The sequence below is a fragment of the Cyanistes caeruleus genome, chromosome 5 (assembly GCF_971803275.1).
Source record: "Cyanistes caeruleus chromosome 5, bCyaCae1.hap1.1, whole genome shotgun sequence".
NCBI classification, from domain to species: Eukaryota; Metazoa; Chordata; class Aves; order Passeriformes; family Paridae; genus Cyanistes; species Cyanistes caeruleus.
In genome coordinates this window covers 53,759,595-53,781,527 of record NC_141705.1, presented here as the reverse complement: position 1 = coordinate 53,781,527, position 21,933 = coordinate 53,759,595, and the positions used below count along the sequence as shown (strand labels likewise).

General features: G+C 39.9%; 1 long non-coding RNA gene across 2 annotated transcripts in view; it reads left to right on the top strand.

The window, feature by feature from the left end:
- LOC111928797 (uncharacterized) overlaps positions 1–21,933 on the top strand; it is a 92,257-nt gene that overhangs the window by 58,196 nt on the left and 12,128 nt on the right. Inside the window, exon 3 of one of the 2 annotated variants that reach the window (XR_015286790.1) lies at positions 13,849–14,051. The exons of the other annotated variant lie outside the window; for it this stretch is intronic. This is a non-coding gene — a long non-coding RNA (uncharacterized LOC111928797). Of the gene's footprint in view, positions 1–13,848; positions 14,052–21,933 lie in introns of those variants that run through there. 2 annotated transcript variants of the gene reach the window in all.

The following is a 21,933-nucleotide window of genomic DNA, read 5'->3' as shown; positions in this document are numbered from 1 at the left end:
CAAGGACCTATTACAAGGGCTTATAATGTGTTGCTCAAATAGGATATTTAATAAGATACCTCTTTGCTTGGAGTCTTATTGCAATATATTGTCAAGCTCTTACAGAGTTAAACTCCTGGGAAGTGCATGTGTGACCATTTTTTCAGACCAAATGTGGTGAGGGGAATATGCATCAGGATACAATTCTAATTTTTTCATAATAGTTAGACCCTTCTAACTTCCAAGACAGTAATATTCATAGTCCTAAGGTTGTCAGAGTACATGGTGTGTCCTGATTACATATATATATAGTTTAAGCAAAGTGCTTAAAAAATATTATTAGTTGGGGAGAGGAGTAATAAGCCCATTCTTCACATAACTTCTTAAGAAACCTAGGAAAATATCTACTTTTGCTGTGTTTTGACTCCTGTAGCTATGTCACTGAATAAGAAATGAATATGCTCAGAATGTAGCTTTTGGCTTTTTGGTGATTTCAGATTACGACTTCAATGAGTGGTTTAATGTTGTGCAGTTAAGAATATCTGCACAGCCACCCACTGTGCAGCTTTTAACCATGAGGTGCTGCACAATTTTGACATGAAGTTTCCCATAATTTATGCACCACACTGGACTGGCATGTAGAGAAAATGGGTAAAAAAAAAATCTAGAAGATGAATCATGTCAGAATATCATTTTTGCATTTACCAGTCCGTGGCCATGCCTGGCTACAGGAAAGGAGCAGCTCTGTGTACAGCCATTTGTCACGGGCTAATGAGGAAAGGACAGTGACAGGGACAGGTGCTGGAAGACTTGAGTTCACCCTGCCTTTTTTCTGACCTGGCTGGAGATAAACAAGTTTTGGACTAAGGCTGCACCCGATCAAACAAGCCTCATTCAGCTTCTTTAATTCAATTACCTGAATTTCCCAGGTCACACAGCTCTCACAAGCCCTCTGCCTGCTGGCCATCTTTCACAGCAGTCAGTCACTTCAGGTAGTTGGAAAGAGCACAGTAAGTTGTAGGCAACTCTTTTCTGTACCCAGAAATGAGATTCTGAGATTCCAGGGTCTTTTAATCCTTTGTGTTTTTAAAAACAAACCCAAAAGCCTGCTCAAATAGCACCCTGGGTGCAGTAGTTAATTTTCTCTCACTTTAACCAAAAGTAAAACTAATTGTAATTGACTATTGGTTATTCTTGTTATTTCTCTGCTGTGGGACTAAGGTCTTGTGCAACTACTCCAAGCAAAAAATATCCAAGACCCAAACCCTGTAACTGTAATGTGAGATAAGTAAGAGTGGGAGAGTACTACAGGGTGGACAGTAAGCAGTGCACAGCCTGCTAATGAGGTCAATGCAATTAGCATAATAAATTCTGGCCAAATAATAGCAGGTGCTTGTGCCAAGAAGTTTAATGCTTCCTTTCATGTGAAAATACTGTGGCAAGTGCCTAAGTAGAAACATGGCTTTATTTTGATTTTTATCTGAAAGTGTTTGTTTTTTCTTCACTTGAAGTAAATAATCTCTAATTACAACGTACTTGTGTGTACTCTCCTCGCTGCTTTCTATTAGTGTATTTTTTAAATACATTGATGCCTGGAAATAATTTGAATAGAACTTCCAGGGTGTTCTCACAGGCATAAATATTATGTGGCAATGAGGCTGCTAAATCTTTTTTAGCCACTAAATTTGAAACGCATATAGATTATATTCTGAGACAGAATATAATTTAAGGGGGATGTAACAACTCTCATTACATTCCCATTAGTCAGTAACATAAACTACTTTCTAATTGTGGAAGACTTCATAAGAATAGGCTTTGGTATTGTATGCATGAGATGATAGGAATTAATTTCTGTAGTTTCTGAGATATTTGGAATATGTACCTGACCTGCACTGCCTCCAGTGTTATAAGAACCCACTTTTCTTACTTTTCTTTTCTCATAACACTATAACAAATTCAAATTTTCAGTCTTTCCTTGGGTGGCAGAGCTGTCCTCCAACAGCTACAGGTATAATTGTCTACTGGTGAGAACAGGCCACTCCAAAGCAGAGTGTGTTCATTATAACAAAACAGATTTTTTTTTTTCTATTTTAAGTTTTATTGTGCTGCAAGAGAGAAGGGAAAATGAACGTTTCTGAGTGAGATTAGCTCAGTTATTCAGGCTGCTTCATCCCAGTTGAAATGACTTTTTAAAAAATAAATTCTTCCAGCTTCATTCTACTACACTGAGAGTTTCATATGCTGTAACCTTCATCAATTTTTTACCAGGGCTTTCACAGCGTTTCTAGATACTTCTACTGATATCAGTAGAGTTTGCCTTCCAGTTATTCTCTTCTTTTCACCAAATTTTACTAATTCTGAGGTATGTTTTAAACCCTGAAAGGATCATTTCATTATCTAAATGCATATGCTAATAAAATACTCAGACATTCCCTCTGTAATGTAACTCAGTAGCAGAGAGGTTTTGTAGGCCTGGAGAGGGATTGGAAGAAGTGGGTTCATGATCCAGATTCTTTGTGTCTCTGCTTATCTGTTTTACACTCAAAGGTTACTGTTTTCTTAAATCTACACAGCAGAAGAGACTAGGGACAGGAACATGGGACTTCTCCCCTTCTGAAAGGATTAATTTCATACTAGCAGCACTTATACATAATACACTGTGTGGGGAAGAAATCTGGGTCCAGAAAGTTGGTGGGAGTTTAGCTCGTTGCTCTCAAAAGGCAAAGATTTTGTCTCTTATGCTTTAATTTACTGTAAACAGCAGAAGCATTCCCACTTGCATATGGGGGGAGGTCTAAATCATTGTAAGTCAGTGCAAACAGAGGAAAACTTTATATGCAGCCTGTCAACAGCAAATGTCAATGGAAGAGCATTAGTAATAAATGTCATGGTGTGCTCTAATTACCTCCTACAGCTCCGCTCCTTTAGGGTAGATGTTCTATCCATTGAGGTCATGCTGTGGTACATATTAATTAAATCTCTTCAGTGTTATCTGCTGTTTCTGGAAGGCAGCAAATGTAATGTGCAAAATAGTGGCTTATCTGGAAGGAAAAGAACACATCCCAGAGCAAGGAAATATCTTTATCTTTTTGAAATAGATATCATCTATTATTAAAGAAAACAAAATGGGTACCTGCTGGATTTTCTGCTCTTGTTAATAGCATAGTTTAGAAATATTGACTAGAAAGAGGAAAGGGAAATATGCTCAGACATGAAAGCACATGGGCCATAGTTGAGTAAATATGTGTTTCTATTAAAATTATGACCCTGTAGAATCAGTGGCTAAGGAAGAGAGGCATCCATAATCACTGGAAAGAAATGCAGCTACAAGCAGCTCTTTGCCCTTTGCTTGGAGAGATTCCGTTTTATCTGATGGAGAAGCAAATTGTTCCAATCTGAAACCCTAAAACCCACTAAAGTCAGACAGTGAAAAAATGTGAGGCTTTCCCTTGATGCATGTGTTTGGCCCAGGTTTCTGGTACTCTTCTTGTATATACTAACACTCCCATAGCCATTTTTGACAGAGCTATTTTTAAGAACTATATTTGCTTTTTTATTTCAGCTACAAAAAATATATATCTGCACAGGCAAAACCACCTTTTTGCCAGTCAAGAAACAGGATCACTGCTTGATGACACAGTGGAGAGTGGAAATTTTTGCAAGCTGTCTGGGGAGAATACACTTTGGGTTTGAGGCAGCTTGCAGGCATGTCCTTTAGATATTAGCATAAATGCTTCTTAAGTTTTTGAGAGTGTTCAGAAGAGCATTCTTCCCTGCTCTTAGAATTACTGAAGAGCAGCTTACTCTAGGAGCAGGGGTTGGTTCAAAGTGGGTGAGAGAACTGCTATGTTAATTAATAAATTTTAGTGTAGTCCAAGAATAGTGAGTTGGAAGCATTGCAATCCGGTTTGTTTGGCTCTCTACTGTCTAGGCTCTTGTGTGTTGTTGATGAATTGGGATCAATGGTGGGAAAAAAAAGGAATTTCCATTACACTCAGTTATAATGTTCACCTAAATAATTAAATATGGACATGTTTTACTAAAGTCTGTTTGTTTGGGTTTTTTAGGCTATGTCTTCAATACAAATGCAAGTGGACAAATATTTAGAAGAACTCAGAGTATTTAATAACATAATTCTCAGGAAACTTCAGGAGCAAGTAGTTCCTCTTGATCCTGGATGTGCACATCAGTTTTGAAACCTGGCTACTGTTTTAAGTTTTTGAGGGACTGATCATTTGATCTGTTAATTATTTGATTCAAAATATTTTGGATGCAGCATCTGATGAGACACAAAAGTCTACCTCTGTCAATAGCATATTTACTTCATATGTGTTACTGAAGTTCTGGGTCCAGCCTGAGCTCCATTAAGCCCCAAAAACATAACTTAGCTGTACCCTGGGTGGGTCCCACCATTACACAGTGATTTGATTTGTGAAAGTGCTGGACTGCTGGTCATCTTGAATGCTGATGATTTGAGCCTTGACACACATAGGCCTTCAGCCATGTGTTCACCCTGTGTTGGCTGGGCACAGTGTGAGTGTACATCCAGCATGGTCCTGGCAAGCCTAGGATTTCTGTGCATGTGATGACACTGGGAGAGTAAGGCTCTGACTGTTCCCTTCATTTGGGGACTCTAGATTTTAGCTGGTGAGTGTTCAGGGTAGAGAAAGCAATGCTTCAAAGGGGCTCTCTAGGGCTGCTGAGGCTGCAATAAGCTACTTGAACCATCTCACACACCTGAAGTGGTGTTTGGATATTGAATAGCAACAGCTATTAGCATAAATTATTACTTTAAGGGAGATACTTTGGTCTACTGCCAAGCAATTACAATAAGTAGTGTTTAACTAGGTGTTAACATGGAGGAGAATTTCTTTCTTCTCTGTTGAACAATTCAAGAGTTACCACATAAAGTTCAAAAGATGAAATGGAGAAAAAGAGCGCAGTGAAAGAGGATCACAGTGCTCTGTTACCAGACAGCTCAAATCTCTTCCTCAATTTTCTAAAGTACAAGGACCAAGTTCTTAAATGAGTTCCTGAATTTAGATCCAAGTTTCTGTCCTGAACTTGTCTCTGCTTTAGGTCAAATCCAAATTTTGGAATTTTGGAGGAGAGCAAACATGGATACAGAGATTAATATCTAGCTGCTTTTGAACTAAGGTGTTTAGTCTAGATGTGGTGTTCTGATGCTAACTTTTACTTCAGGCCTTTTTCTAGTTTAAAATGTTTTCAGATTGGACTTGTTTCTTTCCAAGGCATGGAAGAAACAGGGCAGCCATGGAAAAAGAGGGTGTTGTTTCTCTGTATCTCATTTCTTTACAACCTCTCTCAGCTTACAAATATTTAGCTACGAATATGCTTGACAGCTTGTCTTCATTCCATGCCTAGAGAGAAGGCTCCTGCAGGTAACCACCACCACCACTTGTGTGCCTTAATCTGTCTGCCCTGAATATCCCTTAGTCCAGAGGTGTGCTATAAAGGGCCTGGGAATTGCTCTGGTCTCTGCACACATCATAGGCTTTCAAGCTCTGGGTCACTAGTAGGTCTCAGAGGCCATGGGCACCTCAGCCTCCCACTACTTGCTGCATTTCTTCATCAGGCAACAAGGAATTCTTGTGGTATTTACATGGAAAAGGAGACCTCATTACAGGAAGAGCAGAATATCTGGATATCTGTACTAGCTCTTGGCTGTAGTTCAACATTTATCTGTTTTCACCAGGGGCTGGGCACTGGCATTGACCTTTCCCAGCAGACGTGAGGTGGAAAAGTCACCTTAGAGAAGCTAAACAAACAAAAAAAAAATTTGCTTTATATTTTCAAGTATGGGCATATAAATTCTCTCTCCCCAGCACAAGAGCATAGGTATGCTACAAGTAATTGGAGGTTTGCATCTGTTGATATAAGACCTTCCCAAATAGTGGTTTTCTGCTGATTTCAAATAGTCATAAAGAAATTATTTTAATTACCTAAAATAAATAGATCTTCCCATGTATCAGTACCCAAATGTCACTCTTTGAGTGTTAGATTCTTTTTCTATTAACTTGAGGTAGTAGCAACATGCAAGAGCATCACACAAAAGAAACTTATGCCATTAATGATGTTGCAATTGTCCAATGACATCTGCTCTTTTTGTAACTGTACATCTTCTGGTGATGTGACAAATGAAATGGCTAAGGCCATGCCACAGAAAGATGTCAGTTTGCACAAAGATGAGCGCTGCTTTCTGCCAACAATTCCAATTGCCAATTAGAAAGTCAATGAGCATATGCAGTTGCACACAAATTTAAAAACATTGCTCTTGATTACAACAACTTGTGTCCTTGTCACCGAGGCTACTCCTCTTCTTCACCCACCTGAAACATCCCAGTGCCCAGCTGGCTCTCCTCCCTGCACTGAAGGCATCCTCTGGGAAGAAAATGGCAATGAATGAACTTCAGATCCAGTGAAATATTCCAACAGTGTGGATGGATATGAATTAGGGCCTAAGACCTACTTCAGGTTGCAGCAGAGTTTTCAGTAGTGTGCAGCCCCCCTGTTTGCTCGGGATCACTGGATAGGAAACCACCTTGCACTCAGGGACACAGTTATGCTGGGAAGACATAGAGGGATGTGCAGCCAAAGAGAGCTGAGTTTTAGCTCCAACTCTGACAGGGTCTTGCACAGAATCTTGAAGAATTTTGCCTCACTTATAGGCAATTCTGGACCAGTGCTTTTCTTAACATGCTCCGTGTTTATTTTACTCTCTGGTTTTAGTTTGTAAAATTCTTTTCAGCCATGTAAGCAGCTAAGTTGTTGAATCACTTAAAAAAAAACAAGCAGAAGTGCAAGGCTGATGTGAAATAAAATTGCTTCTATGCATGTTAATGCTTAAGAGACAAATGTTCCACTTGACAGGAACTCCACTTGCTTTTGTTAGCTTCCTAAATCTGTCACCTGCTGTCACATGGCACTCAGCTGTCAGTATCCAAAATAGTGCAGCCCTTGCCTTGGGACAGACTTGGTTCAGTAGCACAGCTGTGGAGGGATGGAGACTTTGGAAAGAAGCACGGGAAGCACCTCACCATGACCACCACAGCTCTCTGCTCAGTTCCTGCTGTCTAGCTCTAAAACAAATAGCTGCACATCATGTTTCTTCTTCTCACACTTCTCCTTTTTGCTCATTGTTCCTTATAACGTGTTTATAGACTCCTGAGAGCAGTGGAAGGCTCTGTGCTTGGTGCTAGAGTAGCACCCATCATCATACAGACAAAGTTCTAAAATCTTTGTACTTGCAAGGCTTCACAGAGATTTTATGGTGCATACAGCAATTTTTAAATGCTGCTTATATAGGTTCCCATTTATAGGACAATGTTTAAAAACAACTGGTTAATTATATACCTTGAATATAATACATCTGGTTTACAGTCCATACAGCTAAACTTGGTGTGCTTGGGAAATACTGGAGTTCTTTAAGGCACTCCAGGTAAGGGGGTTCTTGAGTTATTCACATTTCCAGCACTGAATCAGTCCTGCAGGAGGAGTATCCACACTTCAGTCATTAAGAAAATCTTCAGGCAACTGATTTTCCTCATTCTTCATAAATCCTGAGGTCTGAAATCACCTTGAAATCTCCTAAATTTCCAGAAATGCCACAAAAAATTTATTGCAAAAAAAAAAAAAGTCTTTCTAAATATCAGGTTGACTTTTTTAGGTATCATAGCTTGAAAAAAAATTTTCTTCAGCTTTGCTCTCTCAGATCATTCAGTGAGTTTCTTCATTATATGCACTGATTATGTTCATGACATTAAGTTTCTGACAATCTCCTTGCCCTTCTATTTTTCCAAGAATTGATTTTTTTCATTTTTTACAGGGAGAAAGGAAAGGAGGAGGAAGGTCTTTGAAAAAGAATAGAGTTATATTCAGCACTGCTTTGAAAAACTGTCACTTGTGAAAAAGCATAAACATTCTCGGTATCTGTTATGATTTCACAGAGTACTAACAATAGCATATGAGAGCAGATTCATAAAAGGGAGTATTTTTCTTCTTTGAGAGAGAAAAATCTGCAGTTCTTTTAAAAAGGAGGATCATTTGTATTGGGCACTGTGGTTCTGACAGATTAGTAATAAAGCTGCAGAATTTTTCCTTTGAAATCTGTGCTTCAGGAAGATTTATGGTGAGACAGAAAACTCCATTTGATTCTGCTCAAAATTTTGGGCATGAAGAGCTTAAGTCTAAAATTCTTTTGAAGAGAGTCCAAAGTAATAGAAAAGATAATTTTGAAGGAGCTGTGGCTTAAAAAACTATTTGTTTCAGAGTTAGGAGCTCTGCAATGAATTTTGTGTGTTTCACAAGAGCTGTAATGTAGCTCTTCTGCAATGGCTTAAGGCCAAATACTCGCCACTACTTTCAGGAAAGTGATTTACAACGTGCTTGTGCCTTTAAATAAGACAGTTTGACTTCTCTCTGGAATCTTTTCTGTCAAAGACTGTCATTGCCAGTTTTCAAGTGACCCACAATATATTTCTTTAATCAGCTACCTTTTGGATTAGATTTCTTCTTGTTGAGGTTTTGTTAGCTCCTTGACAACCTTCACAGTACAGCAGGGTTAAAAAACAACAACATTTTAAAATAGAGGCCTTTAAATCTGGCTGCTTGGTTGTGTTATGTCTTTTTGCTTGGTTTATGACTGCTGAGAAATTGCGATGCAGATAAATATGTTTTTCAGCTATCCTTTAAAGGAAGTAGGTCCTGCCAAACCACTTTATTTAATCTCATTTATTAGCAGTGACTGAGTGTGCCATCCATGTATGCTTTTGGAGACACTGTACTATATTCAGATGATGAAAAAATTCATCTCACCTCTGTGTGATAAGGATTGCAGCACACGTGCAGCAGAGTTTTTATGTAGCACTGGAGCCGATTTCCTCAGGGCAGGGAATATCACAGTGGGATCTTTTAAATGTTACTGTGTGATTAGTCCTTATGCTCTTTAAGAGAGGAGTTCTGCTGAAATTTAGATTCTAATCTTACCTCAGTTTTGATAGCCTTTTTGTACCTTGGAACTAATTTAAGTGCTCTTTTCTCCAAATTGATTACCAACAAGAATTCATGCTCTAGAAGAGGTATCTAGTGTTAAGGATTCATTTTCAGGATCTACATTTAGGGTTAGGAAGGTAGACTGTTTCCTGGATCGTCACTTGTCTCCAAGTTTGTTCAGTCTCCCTCCTTTGCTTCTGTTTCTACAATGACAAATTCATGTGTCCTCCAGGACTTCCTTCATGCACTGAGGTTTATTTTTTTATCTCTGTTTCCATTTGCTGCTGTAATTTGACATAATGAAGTAGATTTCCAGTTGTTTCCTGATCGTATGCAAATTTATTTTCAGGTGGCTGCTAGAAAGCCAAGTACTACATATAGCTATCCTTATGATTTTGATGGACCTCAGCATTTGAGTGGGAAGTAGCTGCTTATCTCATTTTGTAAGGAAAAATAAAGCACTTTTTTAAATAAAGCACTTTTGACATCAGCTTTCCTAACACATTGGGCTGGAGCTGATCTGGCTCTATCACTTCATCCTGCAACAGGAGTGGGTCACACCCCAGGAGCAGGATGACCCCAGGTGTGACTGGACCACTTGCTCTACAGCTTTTTGGCTGTCAGTCTGTGCTCTGAGGAGACAAGGACGAGAGGGAGGTCTTTTGCATGGGATAATAGAGGATTTATTGCTCTGGGGAATCTTGGGGGCAAAAGACAGAAAATGCGAGCATGCAACAGCTGAAATAGGGAGGCAGCTCAAAGGGAGGGTACAAAGCATCAGCTAATCAGAGATATCCTGGGGAGGGTAAAAGGCAGGATTCAGAGAATCATCCTCCAGTGAGGGAGGTGGGGGGGAAAGTTGGGTCACATGGACTAATCAATTGTCGAAGTTTAGGTGATTTCCGAAGTGGAATTCCAAGCATGGGGTGGGCCTAAGACAGATTGACAGGAGACTCGGGGTAGATTGACAACGTGGGGTGGGAGGGTCTCATTTGGACCAAACCATCAACTTGGACAATAACAGAACATACCATTAACAAGAAACACACTGCAACACTTTCCCATGCTTTTTTCCCCTGTTGGGACTCCTCTTTTCCTGCACCCCAGGCTGTGATCTGTAGGCGCCCTTCTGTGCTAAATTGCCTGGTACAGCTCATCCTACAGCGCTGTTCCTGGGAATGGCTCCTTGTTATCTCTGTGCTGAGTATCAGGGTGCATAAAGGAGTTTATTTTTAGGATATGAGGTCCAGATACACTTGCAGTCACTCCCAATTCCTCCTGATTGCTAGAGACATCATTTCAAGCTATCATAACAACTGAGAAATAAATATTTCTGCTTTGAAGCAAACATATGTCTGTGGAGCCAAACTAGGTCGTCAGATGCTTAAGTGCTGTTTCCACTGGAAAATGGGACTGTCCTGCTTGGGAACACAAAGGAGAGTTTGGCATAACACAATGGCTCAAGAATCATGAATTGGCAGTTTAGTTCTTACTGCTCTAGTTTAAGGCAAGGCTGCAAGAAAATTAAATAACCACTGGGAGGCTTAACAGTCACTTTGCTTTTCAAGAAGCAGAGAATGTCTGTTGGGGAGATTTTAAAACCTGAGTTTATATTTTGAAATCAGTGGCCTGAATTTCACATACGCTACACCATACATTGCTTTTTGAAAGTCTTATCCTTCTTTTTCCTGCTGCTGTCTCTGCTGCTCTTCACCACCCACATGGTATTAGCTTCCCACCAATAAACATGACAGGTCCAACACCACTCACTCTCAGACTGGAGACTAAACCAGCATGGAGCCACAGCAATAGCCATAACACAAAGCATCCTTAGATTTAAGAGCTCAGGCTGTGTTTTGCTGCTCCTACCGTTCTCACAGAAGCCTTTAATTAGAGAAAGCTCATCTTGTTAATCATTGCTAGACTTGACCTTCCAGAATCTACACAAAAACGAGCTGGGTACCTCTGACATGCCATTTCACCTCTCCTGGCTTTGTTTCCCCTACCTGCAAGGGGTTCCCAGTGTGATCTTTGGAGACTGTGCAAACAAGCTGGGCATCAGGACCTCCTGCAACCTACAGGACTGGTCAAATGGGCTCAGCTGGATGAGCTCACATTAAATTAACAGATTGCACCTTGCTGATGGAGACATGCCTTTTTCTTTCCTGTGTAAATTATGAATGGTGATGGTTTGGGCAGCATTTCTCCTGAGTGAAAGAACTACCAGCTCAGTATTATGACTCACTGAGCAGCACATTCCTATAATGGCAGGCTTTTAAAATATTTTATGGGGTATTTGTATGGGATGGAGTAAGACTAAATAGAATTGCTTAGAACATTTTCCACAAAATTTGCTATAAACCTCTAACAGGGCAAATCTCATTGCAGACTAATTAAAGAGATCCTGCTGAAACGAAATTTGTCGTTATTGCTCTCACTTGAATAGTCTGGAATATAGCAGTATAAGCAGATCAAAGGATTTTTTAATCTTAAGATATAGTAGAAGTATTTTATAATATTTCCCGCTGTTTAACTGAAAAAGCAACATTGTACTAGGTCAGATCATCAAGGATCATTTTTAAAGCTGATCCAACATTTGGAAACAAACTTCCCAGGCAGTCCTCTCACTTTGTCACTTCCACATGGTGGGCACTTTCTCTGCAGGTGTCAGCACCCTCCCTGCAGCTCTGATGAGCACCCAGTGCTGTGCAGACTGAGTTTGGTTTAAGTTCAGTGGTAGCTGTTGCTATGAGAGGGTTTGAACACCTATGTGAAGTCTGAAGCTGTAGAAATACCTTTGTGCTGAGAGAGATGTAAGAGATGATACCTGGCTTTAAATAAATTAGGTGCAGGGCTCTTCCAATTTTTTCCTGTCTCCAGACTTTCCCAGGCGCCCGGGTTCTGTCAGGAGCAAAAACAACAGATGCCATAATCTTCATCTTCAGGTCAGAGAACACATCTTTGTATCTTCTGGTGGTGGTTTCTTGGTTTGTTTTTTTTTATTTTCCATCTTGCCTCCTGAAACTTGGAATAACTAAGGAATTCATGTAGTAGAGGAGAAATAATATTTTTAACATGTGTGATAATTGAAGTGTCTGCCCTGGTGTGCACTTCATTATATGCTGATAGCTTATTCATTAAGAGCTTTATTACAAACAAAGACATCTGACACTTTAATTGAAAAGAAATGGAAAAGTTGGAAAATTTTTGTGCTCAATTCTTATGTAAAAATTACAAACAATTTCTCTTCCTGATATATAATGCTGATTTTTCATGCTGAAATGCTCTACCTGTGAAATTTCATCTAAGAATGTATTTTAATAGCCGAGTTCTTAACCCTTCCAAATAAAAGAGTATAATGGAAATAATGATAGACTGAAATTCCACCTTTAATTTGAGCTGTGTTAGAAAGCCTGGGTATAACATTATCCTATTACTTTTTCCTTTTATGAAAATGAGTATGTGCTTCTGTCACTTGGCTTTATGCATATTCATACACCATTTACCACCCTTTGCTCAGCTGGATGAGATATTCTCTAGGTAATCTAGCTCATTTATCTTCAGCAGTGCAACTTGTGCTTGGCATTATTCACCAGTGGGGCCTGTTAGACTGGAATGGGTGATTTTTTTTTTTCTTTTATTTTGTTTTTTTGAGTGGGTTGTTTGTTTTTTTGAGGGGTTTTTTGGTTGGTTGGGTTTGGTTTGGTTGTTGTTTTGGTTTCTTTTGTTCTAGCTGTAATGTGTGTGTTTTTTCAGTTGTAATAAATTCTGAAAGCTGTATATTAAGATGTGAGTGTATTTCCACATGATAAAGCCTGGCTCAGTTTGTAGAGCTCTGCAGACCCTGTCCTCTGCTGCAATGTCCCCTGTGTGTATGCTGGTGTGACCACTGGTGTAGGAATGATGGAGAAGAGGCGTGATAGAACAGAACATCAAATTCTGAGTCCCCAAGCGCTTTCCAGTCTGTTGTGGTGAATTCTCATTTCTGGAAGACAGCAGTGCATGTGAGCTCCAGCTCTGGGCACTCAGCTGCACAGGAGCTTGGACCCACTTTGGGCTTCTCTGTCAGGTTCTGGCACTGCCTGTGGAACAACTTGTGTGTTCTTCTGTCCACAAGAGGCCATAGAAGGGGGAAAAAAAGTTTCAAGTCCTCTTTGAAACTACCTGGATGGGGAATTGTCACTTTTGGGCTTTTTTAATGATTCTCTACAGTTTTAGTTTATCAGATGTCACAGATTACTGAGGAATGTTTCTGTTGTCTAGCTTAAACTTAAGGACAATCAGTGATTTATGCCCCTCAGCTCTGGTGCACTTGATTTAGATTTAGGCTGTTCTCTGCCATTTGCCAATAGAAAGAGAATGTTAGAAACAAGCTGTGTTGCTGCATAAGGAAAATATCCTCTGGATGTAAATGTCTCATCAGTGTAGGTCTGTCAACCTGCATTTCAAGAAAAAAATGATGCTTTCTTTTCTCCTTCCCTTTAGGCAATGGTGAATCATTAAAAGAACCTTTTGTTTGTTGACTGTGGGGCCGACCCCATGGGAGCACGGATGTCATGCATGATAGATTTATTGACAGATAATCATTTGTTTGGGGCTCTACCATGAAAAATGGTTTGACTTCATAAGTATCACCTTCAGAAATTAATATTTAGAGCCTTCTCTGTTTAAACTATGAATCTTTGCAGCAAGGAGAATCCTTGACAGAAGCTGTCTGTAGGAACAGGAAATCTCATATAAGAGTAGCATTAACCAAGTAACCTCCCCCAGGGTACACCTACATGGGCCAGACACCTGCGTGGGCTCAGAACCAGCTGCAGTAATGTAAAATTGTGAGCTGATTTCTCTCCCTTTTAGGTATGTTCATACCCTCCATAGCTCAATAAAGACAGTATGGAACTGATTGCAAACCAGATGCCCCCAGTACCTGGGCTGCAGGGCTCGGGGTTGCTTGCACAGTACAGATCAAAAGTGAGTTAAATCAGGTAGGGAAAAAAACCAAAATAAAATATAAGGAGACTTAAAATATCTGAGCTTAATAAAGATGGAAATGAATGCTAGTACTGGTCTGGTACAGTCTCTGTAGAGTTAGTAGTACATGTACAATTCAGAGTAGCTTAGCTTGTCCTGATTACAAGACTCTGAAGAAGAGCTTTACATTGATGCTTCATGAGTCACTAAAACCTGCTGCTAATTGCCTCAGTCTGGAGGCCTCATAGGGAAACAAAAAGCAAGATCCTGCAGGTGTTTTAATCGGTGTTCACAGAGCAGCCCTGTTGTTCTTCATGGATTTGACTCAAGCTGTTCTCAATGCCGAGATAGGAGGCAGCAGTGCTATTGCCATCTACACTCTGTGGGTGCTGCAGCCTCTGGAGGAGCCCCAGCAGGTGCCAGGGTTTCAGAGCAGCTGGAGCCATGCAGGGGAAAAGCATTCCCCTCCTCCTGGCCTAGGATCCCAGCAGTGTGTGGCAGGTGAGCAAGCAGGTGATGCAATGGGAGGAAAATGAAGAACAGCAGGGAATGTACTACAGGCAGTTGCAAAAACAGTGGAGATGTTAAATCCACATCAGTTAACACCATAACTGCTACCTGATGGCAGTGCTTTCCCAGCAGTGAATGTAGGTCACTTAAGAATGATAAAGTTACCTCTCCCAAAACACTATTTGCTTTGGGGGTTGTTTTATGTCCTGTAATATTTACTTGGTCCATTATGAACAGCTCAAAGAAGTTTAAGACACGCTATACAGAAACTGCAGTGCTTAGGAACACTGTATGGATATTGGATATATGCTGATGATAATCCTGGCAGATAAAGGTAAGCCTCAAATACCTGCCATTAGACACTACAGTATTTTTGTCACAGTACATTTTCTCAATAAGTTTATGTGAGAGAGATTTTTTGTTTATCTGTCAGGCATGAATTGTTTCAAGAGAAAGGTAAATTAATATGCTAAAATTAGCTAGAAATTAGGTACATTATTGTGAAAATTTGAGTCTTCAAAACAGAGTGCTTTTGTGTCCAAGTGATTATAGATTGATTCAGTTGTGCATGAATAAGGCTCAGTACTGTTAAAACAGAACAGTGCTTTTTGGCATTTACAAATCATTGTGCATATTCAAAGCATTTTAAAATATAAAAGTTTAGGTTATGATCCACTGCAGTTAATATCAGCCACGAGTCACTGGTCAGTAAAGAAGGCAATGCAAGACAAACATTTCCCTGCCTGTGTTAAAATTCTTGTTTGCCACATAAATGGAAAAAATCTCATCAAATGACATTTATAGGTCTCCAGGGCTGTTTGTGCTCAGGATATCGAGACTGACTGTTGTATCAAGAGTCAAGCCTGATCGCCCAAAATGTGAAGTACAGGTTGTTTTTTTAAAGCAGAATCAAAGCAAAACTGTGTCAAATTCTTCCCACTGAAAGTTGATTGAAAATGTGTGCCTGAATGTCTTCCAACCTTTGAAACTCCAACCTAGATACTTCATTTTAGGAATCATAATCAGTTAAACTTGTAGGGTTGTGGAGGCACATAGTTTGAACCTGTTATTTTCTATTGGACAATTTTATAGGCTGGAATGATCTTTCACCACTGTAGAGCAACTTGACTTCATGGTGATAAGCTACTTCACTCAGGTGCTCTATCAGCTAATATTTTAACATTTCCTGTAAGAGAAGTGTAAGTCTGGTGCTTGCTAATTTTTTTCCTGATAGCAATTTTACACCTCCAAAGAATGTATCTTAAGGCCACTGGATACAACATTGAAATGTGTGGTCTGCCTTAGCTGTTAGACAATGACTCATTTTTCTGTATTTGGACTTTTGTACCTGGCTGTGGTTCAAAAACAAGGCAATGATTTTTGCCTTCTCCATTAAGTGCTCTGAGAGTGGTCTATTAGTTTATATTTTTCTTTTTGCTTGCTGTCTCAAGATCTAATATCTGTAACACAATCCATGCAAACTTGGTGCTTTGGGGTCTAGAAAAGAAACTATTGGAGTAGTCACTTTTTTCCTTTAAAACTGAGGCTTCATAAGAAGAAGGCAATGAGTTAATAAGTTACCCCAGATCTCTGAATTCATCTCCTTGGATTTCTGGCTAGCTTTATCTGCTAATGTCAGGCAATTTTCCTTCACAAGAACATCCATATTCTATGCAGCTGCTTTAGGTTTGCACTTGTGCTGACATATTCAAGGCAGGACACCTTTGCAAGTGTGGACAGGCACATACTAGTGAAATATATACAAAGAAAATGGTGAAGACTACCAATGCCAAATTAATGAATTACATTATCAATGCCTTATGGAAAGAGCCATGAATCACATTACAAGATAAAGAATGAATTTTTCCCCCTTGCTTTTGATAGAAAAAGCAATATATGGTCTGAAGTCTAGCTTTGATATTTCTTTCTACTCTTCTCCCTCTCAAAGCTTTCTTATAACCAATAAAATTCACAGGTTTGCCATATCTCATTCAGTGAGAAGGCAACTTAAAAACTAATATGCTGCGTTGGCAGCAAGTGAAAGAAATTGATTCAGAAGATGACAGCAAAAGGGCCATGCTGAAATGTGTATAGCCAGGCAGTGCCACACTTCCTTGGAAAGCATTCAAATCAATTTCTCATGGATATGTATTCCTGAGGAGCTGTATCAGGCAAAAAAAGCTTCCTTCAGGAAGCACTGATCTGTCCAGTGGGCTTCCATCAGTGCACTTCCACAGTGCCACCCCAGAAAGATTTACTGGATTGAATGTACTTTTACATTTCTCTGGAGTGTTAGTGCAGTCTGCCCGAGGTGGCAGGCTAGGCTGGAGCACAGAATACCCAGTGCTGATCTCAGCTTAACTCCTCGCTTGTCCTTTGGTCAGGGGCAAGGCACATCCTCTTCAGTTCACTCCAGCTTCTCCACCTGCAGAACGGGAAAACTGAGTCTTTTTACTCAGGATTCTGAAAAAGCGTCCGAGGAAGAAAGGATGAAACAGATAGATCATTGCTGATGCTACAGTTGCTTTACTTTGGCTTAAAAACATCTGATTTAGATTCAGTGTTTAAGACCCTGATATTCTTATGCTGTATCAGTAGCCATGCCAAGCTTCAGGCTTACACAGGAAGGATCAAATTTCTGAGGGAAGTTGTGGGATTTGTGGATAACAGTCTGAAGCAAACCACCTGCATTTATTTGTCAACATTAGTGTCACAAGCCAAAGGAAGTCCCTCTTAATGTATTAGGGATAGCTGGTTTTGGACTTGCACAGTGGCCAGTTGTCCAGAGAGCCAAGAGATTATCACAGGAAGCTGAAAGTTTTGGTAAACTCACAACTTCGTGACAAAACCTATTGGGATTTAAAAGTACAGATGAGATTTTGGGAAGACAGACAATACCTAGAGAAATGGAGATTATATCCATAAAGAAAGGCAGTGAGATTGGACTGTTTAGAAACTCATCTTTTAAGAAAGAGTGACTGCAGGTTTCATATTCCCAGGGAATGAGATTGCATGCACTCTGCAATACAAAAAAGGAATAATAATGTGAAATGGAAATAGAGCAGATGAGCGTGAAGGTTTTCTGGTTGCTGATCTTCCCTTCCTCCCCTGAATCACAGAGTCTGTCTGCAGAAAAAAAAATAAATGTTAGAAGTGGTTTCTGTTATTCTCCCAGGCAGACAGTGCTTGGCAAGTTGCTAACTTAGAGGTTGTCCTTTGCATTTGTTAAAAAAGATCATCATCCTTCCTCACATGCATGAAATCCTGTATATCACCCCACTCCTGCTGAACTCACTGCTGCTTCGGAGTTCATTATTTGAGGCATTAATTTTCTGTTCTACTTAATGGTTTTGTCTGTTTGCTTTATGGGTTTTGTTTTCTTTTGTTTGGTTTTGTTTTGAGCTACAGCAAAATACACTTGCAAGCACTTCCTGTATCTTCAAAATCATAAAATCATTTAGGCTGGAAAACACCTCTAAGATTGAATCTAGCTATTAACCCAGCAGTGCCAAGCCTCAGGTGCCTGCATACCATCCTATTGGATGTATAGTTCCCTTCCTGCTTCCCCTTTGCTCTTAAGGAGATAACCCTTTGCTGTTTGACTAACCAAGTTATATACCTTCCTCTTTCCCATAAAAGTTTCCCAAAAAATGCCTCAGTCTGTGCAGTCCATCTCTGTCTTTGAGTTACTGGATTCTCCAGAAGTCCACTTTGAAGTGGATGCAACTCCTGAGCAATTCCTGTGTGTGTTGACGTCAGGTGGCACTGAATCCAAAGTGAGTCACTCCAGGACCAGCACTAAGCATTCACCTCTAGGTCCCCTGTAAGCACATTTTATGGATGGTTCACATGAGAATGCATTTGAAGGAGCTGAAGGCACCAAATTAGTTTATTCAGTTACAAAAAGGTAAATGCAGCTCTTACTAGGGTCTCCTGAAAAAGTGGGTTGAGCTGTCAAGGAAAAAAAAAATATGAGGATCATGAAAAAAAAAGAGTTTCAGGTTTTGTCATGCTTTATTCCTGTTTCTTTGATGAAATGAATTGAAAACTGTTGGTTTAGAATTAAGCAAAATGCAACATTTTCATTTAGAACAGGATGAAACGTTTTGGGGGTTTTCCCCCTGAGACTTGTGCCTTGTTTTTAGTTTTTATCTCTTATCTCAATCCACTTTTGAAATGATGAAAAGGAGAGAGCAGAGAAAGAAAAAACTGCAAAAACTGAAACTTAAATTTTCCTCTCTGATTTTTATCAGCATATAATTTACTTTGGTTGTCAGAAGATTTTGCCACTCTAGCCATCTCTACTGTTGGTGAAGGGTGTAAGGCAAAAGTGTGTCATCTGGGTATGTTTGAAACAAGGTAACATTGCTTAAAATTTAATATTTTATAACAAAACAAGCTGGTGCTTTGTAAGCAAATAAAATAGCATGTGAAGAGTATAGACAAGTCTTGCCAGTTTTCAGTCTGGTAATCACTGGATTACTATATCAGTGTGTCAGTTTTTCCTGGAGGAGTAAGATGAGATTGTTTGGTTCGGTAGCATTTTGTTTCCCAAGTGTTATAGTGGAAAATTCTCAATATTTTCTGACATTTAGCAGTTAAAATTTGAGAATTTTATAACTCTATTGCTGTGCTATCAGCAGGTTTTCCTGTATGTACTTACTTTTGAAAATGATAATAAAACCTCCAAATCAGACTCATTTTGTTGTTTTCTGCTCAGCAATTCCTCTTGCACCTTGGAGTATTGTATTTTGGAAATATACTTTACTCTTTGCCTGTCTGGCTTGATGCACTCACTAGACAGTGAGAGTTTCCTGTTTTGCAGATTGTGATAGGTTAAGTGCTTGAGCATAAACAGACTGAAATGAAAGTAGTCTAAATATTCAAGCATTCAGTGCAGTCATTCACTGACACATCTTGTCATAGCAAGTGTTGAGAAGAATAATCCTGGAAAAACTTGGGGTGGGATCCACAGCTAGCAACTACCACTTTCTTGAATCATTTTGGGTATTCCCCAGTTTGAACACACCCCACTGCCTGTGAAGATCTGGCTGGCTGGGCCTGTTCTCTTATTTTCTTTGACTGTGGGCACAAGAGTGGCTATTACAGGATCTGCAGTCCTCATGAAGCTCAGGTTTTATGAGTATCAGGCTGGAAGGTGAGCAGCAATGTCACCCTGAAAACTCAGCTTCTGAGCTTGCTGACATGGTTTTCTAAAGACTTTATCAGAACAGTAACTGTAAACATAGATATGTGTACATTCTTTCTGTTACACATCTTGTGATGGGCATCTCTCATGGCCAGTGCAGTGAGAAAGTGTTATCCTGACCATCCAATCCCTGGCCGTGGGCAGAAGCCTGTAAATCCTGGGAGGAAAAATTAAACTTTCTCTTCCTTTCACTACACCTCGACCTGTGTCCGTGTGATCTATTCATCTTCAGCGGCAACACAGCAATTCCTGCCTTCCACCTCAGAATTCCAAAGTGTCCTCAGCATCCCCTTGCTGCAGCAGAGCTGAGCTGTGGGCTATGGATACATTCCAGATGCTCTTTTGCTCTGGTTCTGTATGATGTATGACACTAGAGATTAATTAATTGAATATTTTATTTAACAAAGATTAAAATAAATTAGTAAGCAATGTACTGCCTGGCCTGAACACCCAGTAAGAACTAGTAGTTTTCATTATCCCTCAAGAAATCCTTGACTATATGCGATGCAGTGATGTATTATTCATAGACAATTTCATTGGTAACATTATTGTGGATTCTTTATATAGCAAGAATGTACATAAAGACATGAAATCCTAAGGAAGAGAAAGACAGGTGATCTTCCATAGAAATGAGAATGTACAGTGCATATTCAAATGCATAGAGGACTACAGATCTTCATGGAATCAGGCAAACACCCGATCCTGGTGGTGAGCCTTATTCTTAAAGCATGCCTACTACTACACATTATAATGCACTAATCTCAGTTTCTTAATGATAAACTTTAAATATCTACCTGAAATATTGTTCTCTGCCTGAAGCTGGATTTTCAGTCTCCTTGTTAGCCTCTATTTTATTACATGGATGAATGTCCTCATTCCCATCAATTTTATTCTTGGGAGGTAAGATTATGCACCTGGAGAAACTCATCTGCGTAGCTTGCAGTCTCATCTCCTGCAGTGACAGGACACAGCACACAGAATTGTGCACCCCATGCTGTCATCTAAGGAGAAGGACTCAATTTCATGGTGTCTCTGGCAATGTAAAGTAACAGTGGTTCAGAGACATTTGTTCTGCCTCCTCCTGGTGTGAAGATGCATAATTTTTCTGACATCAGGGAATTCACCTATTATCATTTCAGACCATGTCATCAACCATAACTCTGCCTTTCCTCTTCCTTGAGTTTCAGGTTTCCCAGCCAGAATGCTGAATCCAAGGCAACTTCTTGTCTTGCCACAGCAGGTTTTTGTCTGCAGTGTGCTTCCTTCTGATCCATGGTTCTGCAGGCATTGTGAGATGGAGGACTGAGCCTTTGTTCCAGTGGTAGCAGATAGCACTGCTATTTGATGCTTCCACCCTGAAGCACCACCCAGCTGGCTTGGGGACCCCTGCTACAAGGGACAAACTGAGCTCTGCATCAGGCACTGCTGCTGCACAGGTTTAGCACAAGTTCTTGTCTGCCTTTGTGGGCCTTGGTGCTGTGACTGCACGATAGGCATGCTCTAGAGCTACTGCCGTGCCTGCCGTCCGACCAGAATCTGTCTAAAGGCAGTGGATCTTGGATTTCACATCAACAGTAGAGGTCTAAAAGTGTCATTGTATCCTGCACAGTGTATCCAAACTGTGATCTTGTGGAATGGACTCATAAACCAAGACTTTATGATACTTGCACTGAGTGCAGTGTAAAAGCATATTGTGTTCATCCTTTTCTTTCTATGTCTAATGGTTGTCCTTGAAACCTTGCAGGAGGTGTTGTTATCTAACTGAAATACATTGCTATGAGAGCTTGCTACGCTGCACTGGGCTCTTTAAAAAGCTTTTACCATTTCATAATTTAAATGTATGTTTGTCCCTCTTTAATTGAAAAGTTGTTAGGAGTGAAAGGCTTGTGTGTCTGAATTGCTTGAAGGCTGCTTTGACTTTTGGTTGCCGAGGAAACCATTTTAATGTAGAACTGTATTCCAATAACTTCAAAGTCTCTGTTCTGTTATGGTTTGTGTGTTCCTTGGGATGAGAGCTGTTTCAGTGGGAAGCTGTTTCAAAGTAGCTTAGTTCGATCTGGGTTTGGCATATCTAAAAAGTGCTGATGGGGCTTCAAAGTTCAGCTGGCATTGTAATTTCTAGGCCAGTTCTATGTTCCGTATGGATCCATGACTGGACCCAACACCACCACTGCTGATTTGTGACTTTGGAATACATGCACCATCATGTTACCCAGTATTCTGACTGATATCCTCAACTTCTTTTATTACTC